General features: G+C 32.4%; 1 non-coding gene across 1 annotated transcript; it reads right to left on the reverse strand.

Annotated features, from left to right (window-relative positions):
- Nucleotides 1–9193: 9193 nt before the first annotated feature.
- On the reverse strand, nucleotides 9194–9353 carry LOC129026011 (U1 spliceosomal RNA). Its single transcript, XR_008497396.1, has one exon. It is a non-coding gene; the product is annotated as a U1 spliceosomal RNA (small nuclear RNA).
- Nucleotides 9354–10173: the final 820 nt, after the last annotated feature.

Below are 10173 nucleotides of genomic sequence, written 5' to 3' on the forward strand. Positions count from 1 at the left end.
TGTATCCCAGTCTGCACTGGAGTTTCTAGGATCCAGCCATCTGCCTGCCTCAGGCTCCCAAAGTGCTAGCATTGGAGGTGCAATCCACCAGGCCTGGCCAAATATAAGTTACTTCTTAGTCACCCTCTTCCTTGAGCTATTCCTGATGAATTTGCTCTCAATCTCCCAGTTATCTCTTCCTGTAAGATGGATTTCTGAATGGTACTATGAATCCCAAATGGTTATCTCCAGCCAGCCTCTTACCAAAGACCAAATCATATATGACTGTGTTGCACATACTCATGTTTAACAGGCAATTTGATCTCAAGGCTATGCACTGAATTCAGATGCTCCTTCCAAACAACTTCCCCCAAGTGTATCACATTTCACCTGATAGTAATTACATCCTGTTGCAAAGGCCTAAAACTGTAAGATCATTCTTGACACTTTTCTTTTCATCTCCTCATTTCTATTAATCCTCAAATTCTGCATGTTTTCTTTTTAAAAGAGGTCCGGAACCTAACAACTTTTCCCTATTTTTCCTGCTGTCACCCAGATACAGGTTATCCACATTTCTCATCTGATTAATTCAGCCTCTTTACTGATCTCCCACCTTCCACTATTACAAGTATTACACTATTACCACTATTACAACTAGGTGAAGTATATCTCAGATACTATAAAATTAACCATTTTAAAGTACACATTCAGTGATTTGCAGGATATTCCCAATGTTATGCAACTATCACTATTATTTAAATATAGAATGTTGCCCTTACCTTAAAAAGTAACTCCACCTATGAGCATTCAATAGCAGCTTCCCTTTTTCCTAAGTTAAAACCATGGTCTTTATAATGTAACAAACAACCATATATTATTTTCTTCTCATTCTCTTTTGCATATCTTCTTCTACCGTCCTCTTTCTTGTTCAGAGCCTCAGTATATACTATGACTTCAGCGGTTTTGTGCTCCTTGTTGTTTCAAGAAGTTTGCTCAAATCTCCTTTGAGCTTATACTATTCACCTGCTTATAAATGAACCCAAAATCCTTATCCTTCTTACATAAAAATAAAATCACTAGATGTTGTCATTACTTTCCACTAAAGTGAAAATGTAAGTTCGATCAGTACATGGATTTTTCTCTTTGCTCAGGTGAACCTGCATAAACAATAACTAATGCATTCACAGTTAATTTGATCTTTTCTTATTTTATTTTTTTTATTTTTGGCATGTGATTGGGATGTGATTAAATCTTGCTCTGTTGCTCAACCTGGAGTGGCAGGATATCAGTTCACTGCAACCTCTGCCTCTCGGGTTTGAGCAATTCTCCTGAGTCAGCCTCCTGAGTAGCTGGGACCTCAGGCACCTGCCAGCCCAATTGGCAGTGTTTTTTTTTTTTCTTTTTTTTGACATTTTTAATACACACTGAGTTTTGCCATGTTGGATAGCCTGGTCTAAAACTCCTGAAATTGAATGCAATATATTACATAGACAAAGCAATATCTAGTGAGTTTTTAAATTATAAAGCTGTTTTTGCTCATTAATAGTAGTTTACTTTGAAAGTCTATTTTCATTTAGAAAAAAATTATCTCATTTTTGTTTTGTTTGTTTTCGATCAACTAGTTTAATATTTTGTAGCCATCAGGTATATATTTAAATCATTTATGTCAGACAATATTAAATTTAAAATATATGCATTTCTTAAGTGTTCCCTTATACTTGGTGTTGGTCACTAAACTGAGTTTTATTGAATCATATGTTGAAAAATACTGAAAGCTTAGTGTAAAAAGAAGCCGAATTTAAGGGTACAAAGTGTTTATATTTAAAATGTATTCATGAGAAATATTTGAATAAACCAAGCCTTGAAGTTGCTTAACGTTATTTTATTTAAAGTCTAAGAGAAGTATGGCTTTAAAAATCATAATGTGAGAAGAGAAATTTTGAGTGAATTGTATTACTTCTAAATGTCCCCCTCTGTCCAACTAAGTAAGTAGTAATGTTCAAATCTTACACAGAACTGAAACTCAGGGTGGGAAGTCATATAAGTAAATTAACAAATGATAAAATTTAGTTCATTTCAAGAGAAAACTGGGGGTTAAGAATACAATTAACAACACATTCTGTACAGATATTTAATTGGAAAATGGTGAAATTGTATTTGTTTATGTTTTTATCTGTGTGAGTGTATTTTCTAGCAAATTGCAGAAGTTTCTAGACAAACTCACTGCTTAAAAGGTCAGATCTTTATTTGTCTTGAGGGATCTATGTAGAAAGAAGAGTTTCCTTTATAAAAACACATATTTTGTTAATTTATTTACAGTTGCATTGACATAGTAAATGTATATAATCAAAAGATATTTTTTTTTCTTTTATTGTAATTATTATTATTTTCTAAACAAAACATTTTTTAAAAAAACAAACAGATATAATGTCATTAAAATATGGACCTAGGGGTTCTGTAGTTAAATATCGGTATAGTCACTTGAATTGTTGTTAATATCAAAATTTAAAATATTCCTTCCAAAATGGCTGTATTGATAAATGAGTTGTTGTTAATATTAATTTGTCACTTGATGGAAAGGAAAGTGAACAGAATTATTTTCTTACTACGAGCATTATTTTTCCTTCTTATCCCAGGTTGTGAGCACTTTTTGAGTGGGAATATCTGCTCCCTCTTATATCTCACCCACCAGAAAAACTTGTGGGACTCAAAAACACTGGTGCTACTTGTCATATGAATTCTGTGATCCAACAGCCACATATATATGCATATTATATATAATATATAAGCATCTATCATATATTATATAAATTATATATACATATCTATATATAATATATTATATATAGTTTTATATATTATATATAGTTATAAATAATATATGTAACTATATATAATGTAGATAGTTTATTATTTTATATGTATAGTCTTATATATATATATTATATATATAAATAGTTTCCACCAGAAACAGTATTCTTGCAATTGAATGCATAGGTAAAAATATAGACAATGATTTTTCAAAGATGAGAAGCAGAAAAATTAGGTAAATTCTAATTATTAATTACTATTACTTTGAAGATTCGGATAGCAGCTACTGCTTTCTCTCAGAAATTACTGTACTTTAAAAGAATTATGCCGGAAGTTCTTCTTCATAATATGGCTAAAATCTCTGAGATACTATGACTGACATATTTATTTTATCTGTTTCATAAGCTGTGCTTTTTAAAAATTCTCTCTATATTTTTCTCAAATGAGAGCTTTTTCTGCTAAAGAAACCAATTTCTACTTCAAATTATGTTATGGGAACTTGTAAAAAATATTAGTTAAGAATTATCATCAAACTGCCTATGAAAAGTATTCATTTGAAAATAAAGCGGTAAAAAAGTTAGATCATAGTGGCAGGTGACCTATTTAAGATACACCTCCAAATCAGAGAATATGGGATATCTAAATTTTGGTAATGTTTATACTGAAACTCTTTATTATAGTTATGATTTTTTTTTACTTTTCTGTATAGATATTGATACAAACTAAATTTAAAAATTAGAATATTTTAAGTGTCGTAAATGGTTCTCCTACAATTTCTTCATTTTTTTCCTTTAAGTGGGCAGAAATCATGTGTCTTTCAGCTACTAGTTTCTCATCACTTATCATTTATAGGATTACAAAATGCACACTTTCTTTCTCTTTGCTAGATCCAGTAAATTATATCATCCAAGCATCACAGTCGTGGTAGCTTTACTTTTATTAGTCTTCATATGGGATGTTCACCAATACTTGGTTAACAGCCACTATTGGAAGAAAAATTGTAATGTAAGTTCTTGTACTATATCCCGTATGACCCGTAGGGTGTTGAATTTAACACATATAGCGATGTTTAGTCATACCAGCAAGAAGCAAATGAAATAGGCAGAATATAAAATTGCAAATTAGATATCTTACTTTTGGACTTGGTTGCTTGTGCTTTATGTTGTCTTGGCAACGTACTGTGGCACGTATATCTGCCTTGTTTCTTTTTCTTTTTTTTTATTATTATACTTTAAATTTTAGGGTACTTGTGCACAATGTGGACGTTAATTACATATGTATACATGTGTCATGCTGGTGTGCTGCACCCATTAACTCAAAATTTAGCATTAGGTATATCTCCTAATGCTATCCCTTCCCCCTTCCCCCACCCCACAACAGTCCCCAGAGTGTGATGTTCCCCTTCCAGTGTCCATGTGTTCTCATTGTTCAATTCCCTTTGTCTATGCAATCAGCTTCTCCAAAGCAGGAAGTGGGTATTGTTTCTTTCTTTGTCACAAACCTAAGACACAATTAAAAGCATGCAGAAGTGTCTTAGATACTTGAAATACAAACTGTATTTTGCTTTATGGCTATAACCATGCTTTGACTTTTGGAGGTTCTGTCTATGCTCGCCTTCCATCCACACCTGAGGTTAATAGGTACATTTATTGAGTGTTAATAATTCTGATTTAATCATGTAAATAATCTTATGTTATTTGGAAAATGCATTATTCTCAAAAGAAAATACTGAATCCTAGAAAGACTAAGTAACTTGTTCCTCAAAATGTACTTATTTCCCCAAAGTTACTCATGGCAGAAGACTCACTTGTCTTTACTCCTGCCAACTTGACCAAACTTTACTATATTACGTCCAGTGTATATTATTATTTTATTGCTCTTTTATAATAACTTTTATGTCAACTCAGTTATAATAGCCCATGTTTGAAATAAGCAATAATCATAAAAATTAAAAAATAAATTAAGTGCTTTTAAAATGAGGAGTATAAACAGTATATCATTTTATTCATTAACTTTTGGTATTTGTTGTAACTTCTGCCCTTGTATTTATAAATTTAAATTAGTGCATTACTGATTTCTTTTGGTCTTTAAGTAAGACAGGAGATAGAAAACAGCACAATGTTAGTGTCCTAAGATGGCTTCAAGACATCTTTGTTCATTTAGCTGTTTACAAACTACAGTCCTATATACCCAAGGAATTTTGGTAACAGTTAAGGTAAATTTTAAGTAAGTGACTATTTCAGTTTTATAAAAACCTCAATATAATAACTAAACATTACTCAGAAAAAGGCTTCATATAAGGGACTTATGTTAAGTCAAAGGTAACATAAAAGACAAGGATTGCGTGTTTTTATTCATATGTGAGAAATAACAAAGTTGATCTCATGGAGGTAGAGAATAGAATGACAGATTATCATAGGCTGTGAAAGATATTGAGCAAACAAATAAGTGAGTGAGTTGATGGGTAAAAATACAGTTAGAAGGAATAGGATCTAAAGTTTGATTGTATAGGAAGGAGAATATTGATATGAATAATTTATTATAGATTTCAAAATAACTAGAAGTTTAGATGTGGAAAGTTGTTTAAACAAATATGTCATAAATGTCCCAAATTATTAATATAGCAATTACCAATATGCTATTTAAAAATTTGATCATAACTCATTGTGTGCATGCATAAAAATGATAGTTCTACTTTGTAAATATGTAAAATTATAATTTACTAATTTAAAAACCAATAAATTATGGTATATTTAAATAAGAAATTTCACTACATCTGACCACTTCTGAATGGTAAAATGCTCTTTCTCTGTACACATTGGGTCTTTGTGATCCAAATTCTGGTTTTAGAAGTACTTTCAACATGTTCTTGGGCAGATGGAGGTCATGGCAGAAAGCCCACACATGCTTCAGCATGAGCTGGAAATTGTGGTCCAGGGCACTCCTGGATGCCATGAAACAATATGCACCATTGGATAGATAATTACTAGCTTGTCTTGCCTTGGTGTTGAGACTGCTTCTTTGACTGAAGACCATATAATAATTATAAATCTTGCAACACCTATAATGTGTTGGGCAAATTAAGGAAATAATCTAATGAGGAAGTGCTCAGAAGACTTCAAAAATGCCATAAAAGATGGCCTTATAGAGTAAAATGTTACCAGGGAAGGAGATGCTCATCCTGTTCAAGAGCAAGTAGTCTGGTAGTTTCTAGCATCAAGTTTGGAACCACCTCAGGATTACTGGATCCCACTCTTAGATGGGCAATGCCCTTTAAAAAGCTCCTGATTAACAACAACAACATGCTTGGTTGATGAATGGAAGTTTCAAGGTGGATGAACAATGTCCTATTGGCAGGCTTTCATAGAGAACAGAAATGTAAAGACAAATTGAAGATGGAATGAGCAAATTAGCTCAATGATTAAACTGCATGCTGTTTTTTTTAAATGAATGATTAAAAACATTAAACCATTAATTTATAGAGGCAAATATTTGAATTCATTAGTAGTAAGTAGTAGTCAATATTCTGGCCATTTGAACAATAGAAAACTGGACTTTCAAGCAGATAGCAGTATGTGACACATGGACTTTCAATAGGCTGAGTCACATCCTGGAATCTGCTTAATAGTAATAATTTAAGTGGTACATTAAAGAAGGATATGTTGGCTTCCATTTGAAGAATCCTCTCCAGGATGATTGGGAGGTTATTAGAACCTGGACAATATGATGCAATCACTTGAGGTAGCAAACTTATAGAGATGCTGCAGTAATGCAGAGATAAGATTAATCTACACATATTTCTCTTACACTCTCTAAGGAACAGAAATTCCAGAATCAAAGTCTAGGCCAGAAGAGAAACATAGACTGCAAACAGCAATAGGCCAAATAGGAAGGGCCATAACATAGTTGGATTACAATGTACCAATATCAGTAGACCTGATGGTATATTTATAGGTCTTGACAAATGTAGATTGTATTTTGCATTCATAGTGGTTGATGCTACTGCTTATGTACTATAAAAAATTAAAAACATAGTATATTCTAACCAATCTGAACAAATTGCTGTTCCTCAAGCTATGCAACACACTTCATATTGTATTGTTTCCCACAATGGGCATTGAGATATTAAATCAAATAAAAAATTATATGAATTATTTAAAATGAGAAGGTGCTTGTATCTTCAGTAAACCCTACATCTAACAACAAAAGCTTTAAAATAATATAGAAATAAACTAGGAGACTTACTGATTTCAAGGAAAATTGTGACTGGCTAGCAAAGCAGTCAGAAATCTTGGCGCAAAGGTACTTGAAGGTACTGTGGATTCTGATAATATGCACTTCACTGGGATTAGATGAAACCAAATTTTAGAAGCATCACTTAATAAATTCTACCACAAAAGTGCCCCAAGCACAAAAATGTAATCTACTATGCTCCACACATTGTGACATATGAAAATTGTTTATATTGGTTTTAATATTTCAGACATTCTATTAAAAATATGTCCATAATCTTTATCTCAACAAGAAATTAAACTATTAAACATTAAATGAGAAGAACGTGTACCATGAAAATCTACTTGTTTTTACATTTTTCCCCACTTTGTATTGTTTCTGGTGATAAAAAATAAGGTTTCTGAGCAATACAGCTGTTATTCTGGGCAACTGCTGTAATTTAGGTAATTTCATCCCTTGGCTACATGAACTTGATGAGAAGTCATGCTATATGTTACAGCACAAGACAGGCTTTAAATGATTAACCTGGCCTGGTGCAATGACTCAGCACCTGTAATCCCAGGACTTTGAGAGACCGAGGTGGGTGGATTGTGAGTTCAGGAGATCCAGACCACCCTGGCTAACACAGTGAAACACGGTCTCTACCAAAAATACAGATGCATGCCTGTAATCCCAGCTACTTCGGAGGATGAGACAGGAGAATCACTTGAACTCCGCAGGTGGAAGTCATAGTGAGCCAAGATCACAACCATTACACTCCAGCCCGGGCAACAATGTGAAACTCTATCAAAAGTGCAAACAAAAGAAAAGAAGAAAGGGAGAAAGAAAGAAAGAAAGAAAGAAAGAAAGAAAGAAAGAAAGAAAGAAAGAAAGAAAGAAAGAAAGAAAGAAAGAAAGAAAAAGAAAGAAAGAAGGAAGGAAAGAAGGAAAGACAGAAAGAAAAAGAAAGAAAGGAACAGAAATGGAAAGGGAAAGGAAGAAAAGAGGGAAGAAAAGAGAAAAGAGAAAAGAAAACTGCATTACTCACATTGTGGCTAATCTTCCCAGAATATTTTAACACAAATATTTGTTTTAAATTAGAAGAGCTCATAAATTGATTCTATATATATTTTGCTCAGTATTTGTTTTTTACAGTAAATTTTGTATTAAAGTTGGTAAAATTGTTAAGTTTTACTGCCACTGGAATTTGAGAAAGACTAAATAAATTACTTTATGCTCTTACTGAAATATCACACATTTTTATGAACTAGGACAAGGTTGTACCTAATTACAAAGAAAATATCACAAGGGTAAAATAAAACATGACCCTACTTAAACTATTCTTCTTCCAATCATCTTGCCAAAGCTGTCCTAGAAATTTTTTTTTTAAATTTTCAGTCACAGCTGATGCGTTACAAAATATGTAATAAAATAATAATTGAAGACAATATAAGTAAATCATCAAAATGAGTTTTCAAAAAGAAAATTGTTATTATTATTTAGCCTGTTGATACATAGCACCTGTTGAATGAGGATATAATGGAGCATCTTCTGTTGGGGAGGTCTTATGCCCATCTAAACATCGTGGTCAACTGTCTCCAAATTATAAATATTTAAAAAGATTGACAGTTTGATTATAAAAGTAACTTTATACCTTATATTTTATTTTCTTCATTAGAATAAACTCTTAAGAAATGCAAGAAAGCTGATATGTATAACATTTTTACAATTCCTGCAAATGATTTAGAATTTAGGAAAAAATCTGAATTATTTTAGCTACATAATTTTTAGGCCATTTCACACAAGTTGCTTCCAAAAGGAAACTACTTTTTAAGAACAAACAAACCAATTCTAATCATTTCACAAAATAAATATTTTTAAGGGCAATATTAATACACAAACATTGGCTTATGCATTTAAAAATTACTTTTCTTTTTCCCACATTTATCTGCTGCCTTTTGGAGGCTTCCCCCAGACACCTCATCTGGACAAATTTCTCAAGCATTTGCAAGAGTCATCCTAGCACTATGTGATCTTTCTAAGAAATAACCATTTGATGTTTTATTGTTTTGTACTGGAGGTCACCAATTTTTGTAGGCATATAGAATTGTTTCCAGTATATGGTTTTCTTTCCATTTTCTATATCCACTAAATGACTCAATTTTCTTTTCTCTCTTTTTTTTTTCCCATGTGAAAGCACAAACACAGTCCTTCACTTCTGCAAATTATGCAGCTGAGTTTCCCACATTCGGGGAAATCTCATGTGTCAGCACATCTAGAGTGCCATAGATCGGCTTTTCCCTTGGAAAGCCACCTTCGTGATCATGGTATTTTCTCTGGCAGGGAAGTATCCATTTTCTTTTTAATACTTCCATTAGCCTTTGAAAGAAAATACAAATATAAATGTAATAGAATTTAGAATAATTTTCAGTATCAGCTTAAAATGTTAATTTCAGTCATCCATGATTATTCTCTTCTAAAAAAGTGCTTAATTCTGACATAGGCTTCTACAAAATTATAAGAAAAAACAGTATGATAGACAATGAAATGACTGCCAAATAAACCTACCATACATTTTATGCACTGATATGCTCATTTTTGATAGTGACTCTTAGAGCATTCTATTGTATCTAACAGCCATTCTCGGTCTTCTGGAATTTTATCGTGTGCACTATGAGCTTTAAAAATAAGCAGATGAAAATAACTTATAATATTAGTAGTAGCTAATATTTTACTGTCTAATATGTGCCATTAAGAACAAGTTATTGAGGTAATGTAATTAATATCAGAGTTAGTTTCCTAAGCGGGTAGCATTAGTAAATCAATGTAACAAATAAAAAATCAATTGCTGTTAGGATAAATAATTTGCCAATTCTTACAGATTTAGCCAGTTGAGGAGCTAGCTAGCAATCTGTCCCAAACGTCTGACCTCTTGGTGTATTACCAATTTAAAATGTTTTGGCTAAATATACTATCCATGCATTACTGCAAACAAATTAAAAGCTGTAATGCTATATTACTTTTCATAGTTTGATTTTTTGTTCTATACTTAGGATTATGCTCCATGGCCCAGGCTGGACCACAGTGACAAGATGATAGGTCATAACTCAATGAGGCCTCACACTCCAGGGTTCAAGGAATACTCCTGCCTCAGCCTTCCAACTACTTGAG

The sequence above is a fragment of the Pongo pygmaeus genome, chromosome Y, assembly GCF_028885625.2.
Source record: "Pongo pygmaeus isolate AG05252 chromosome Y, NHGRI_mPonPyg2-v2.0_pri, whole genome shotgun sequence".
Classification (NCBI taxonomy): Eukaryota; Metazoa; Chordata; class Mammalia; order Primates; family Hominidae; genus Pongo; species Pongo pygmaeus.